The sequence below is a fragment of the Dendroctonus ponderosae genome, unplaced genomic scaffold (assembly GCF_020466585.1).
Source record: "Dendroctonus ponderosae isolate FM_Combo_2020 unplaced genomic scaffold, Dpon_F_20191213v2 Dpon_F_20191213_1, whole genome shotgun sequence".
Taxonomy (NCBI): domain Eukaryota; kingdom Metazoa; phylum Arthropoda; class Insecta; order Coleoptera; family Curculionidae; genus Dendroctonus; species Dendroctonus ponderosae.
The window spans coordinates 2,927,836-2,930,358 of NW_026017110.1; the positions used below are offsets into that span (position 1 = coordinate 2,927,836).

The window sequence follows — 2,523 nt, forward strand, 5'->3', positions numbered from 1 at the left end:
AAAAAATTAAGCAATCGCTGAGCGTTTAAGCTAATGGGGATGAAAAATATACCAACTATTCTGTCACCTAAAATTCCGCAGCAAGCATTCACTTTTTGTGAATATTGGTTCTTGCAGTTAATAATCCAGAGGAGATTCTAAGCGTTTCAACTCATCACCTTCTCTCATCGTGTGCAGAAATTTTCCTTTTGTGGACTTGGCTGAAGTTAGAAAAAGAAATGTTAAACTGAGCTTAGTTAATCGTTCTACTTCTGTACCGAATCTTCAAAAAATAAATAAAATATAGGGCTGTTTTCATCTTAAGGGCGACACGCTGGAATAATAACTAGAGAAAATAAAAGTGACAATAAATGAGCAGGTTCGCGTGGCGACGTTTATAGAAACAGTAAGTTTATAAAAACAGTTTTAATAGTAAAACATGAATGAATTCCATCTCGATAATTCCGCTTTAAAAATTTTAATCCGTGAACTTTGGTTCACGCCTTGCGGCTGCCGCAAAGATTAGTTACGGATCGGGGATCCTGATGCCGGTCTCAGTCAAGCAGCATGCTAATTTACCCAAAGTATGCAATTCAAATTAGAAGACCCGAGTAACGACGCCTTGATTAGCACGTCTTGCACGATGCGATGCCTCAAGCTAATAGGATCCTGACCATAAAGGCGTACCTACTTCCATCCAGCCACCGAACGATCGGGAAAATATCCCTAAAAATATTTTCGTTAAAGAAAGCAGCCCAGAATCTAAAAGTCTTACAATAAAAGCGTCGTATTAATCGATGGAGGGATGCTTTTTCACCCCGATTGAAACCGAATCTTCCGCCTCAATCCATAAAGATGTAACGACTACAGGAAGAGCAGCAGAGCCAGTCCGTCTGGCGCCTCTTTGCAACTTTAGCCCCCCATTTCCGATAGTTTTTGCTGGTCTGGGCGCCACTATGACTGTTTGATAAAACGGAGCCAATGAACCTCCGAATGTAGTTCAGACCGCTGTTTGCGCTCCTCTCGATGATAAACAGCTTCAGCAGCCGTAACTGAGTATCCCAAGATAGTTGCTGGATTAATTCTGGAAGACGTGCCAAAGGAATAATGCAAATGTAGCCGGAATCAGATACTTTTGAAAAACATTGTGCCAGTACGTGAAGAATTGATTATAGGGATTAAGAAAAGCTTTGTGTTTTATGTATCAAGATGTTACATTTTGTACAATTCTTAATTTTTCTTTCTATTTCTTTGCAGTTGACTGCGACAATTGGCAGGAATGGTGGACATACGACGGCATATCTGGTGAGTGTTTTGCTGGATAATATTTGCTTATGATTTTGTTCGCTTAAATCGTCTCAAGTTTTTGCTCGATTCGAGCAACACTAGCGAAATTGCTCGGGTGAAAAGACGAGAAATAAACATAAGAGAGATGGGTGATATAAAGCAGTTCCATATATTTACAAGTTCCTTGTAAATAATTGAACTTGGTGCAATATAAACCCACACCGGTGTAATTTGGCTGCTTGTCAGTGCGAAATCCTGAATAATCCATGCTTGAGCTTTTGATGGCTCTTAGCGAAACAACGTTGCCGATTTTGAATTAAAGCAGGAAAATAACTTGCAGATTCTGTTGCCTCTTTATTTGTCGATCTATACATGGTGTAAATCTCATTAAGTAATTAGAGTGTTGAGAGCTAGAATGAAAATGTTTGCACTCCAGCCCACAGTTCAGTCCATCCCTAATTGTTCGGCGATTCCTCTTTTTCTCTAACTCAAAGTACCAACGGGTATTGTTTACAAAAATTGAGAACTAATAAAGAAGATTTCTATGCATTTTGTCCCAAGATATTGGTTTGAAAACTGGATCTGAGCAAAGAAATCAATCATTAATGAATGGCGTTTAGTGCATCCTGAAATCGATATTTTATTGCACAGTTGAACATAAAATTGTGAAATAAGCATGCGGAATTATATAAGCATTTTTTTACCTGAAGAAATATGAACACCAAATGCGCCTTGTCTACTATGAAACTCTTTGCTAAACCCCTTCCGAAAAATTTGTCAAATATTCGTGACCCCGTTCATGTTACCTGTTAGTGATTTTTTTTGGAAAAAACATATTTTTTTCGTAATTTCTTTAAAGTTTAACTGCATGCTTAACCTTTTTCAATTTGGATCCTTTGTTGCTAACATTAGTTATAAACACATATATTTGAAGACTACATTCAGCATTCAGTTGATGTCCGGATTTTATGTCCTTTATTTGCTTCGCTTGGAAATAAATCGGAAAACTTATTGAACTGAAATTCTATCAACTTCGGTAAATATCTTATGGACAATTTGCACTCGGTCCCTCTTCGAATTGAACTAGTGCAGTTCGAAAATGGCTATATGAAGTTGAAATCGGTTGAAGAGTCTTCTAAATCATCTTTTTTCAATCAAATTTTTGTTAAATCCATTAAAAAATTGTCCTAAATTATTCACAAATAATACTTGGATTGGTTTTATGTGTGTTCTCTGATATTCTTAGATTTTCACGCA

General features: G+C 37.1%; 1 long non-coding RNA gene across 1 annotated transcript in view; it reads left to right on the forward strand.

The window, feature by feature from the left end:
- LOC125504289 overlaps window positions 1-1,285 on the forward strand; it is a 59,541-nt gene extending 58,256 nt beyond the window's left edge. Inside the window, exon 3 of the long non-coding RNA XR_007281407.1 lies at window positions 1,237-1,285. This is a non-coding gene — a long non-coding RNA (uncharacterized LOC125504289). The remainder of the gene's footprint in view (window positions 1-1,236) is intronic.
- Window positions 1,286-2,523: the final 1,238 nt, after the last annotated feature.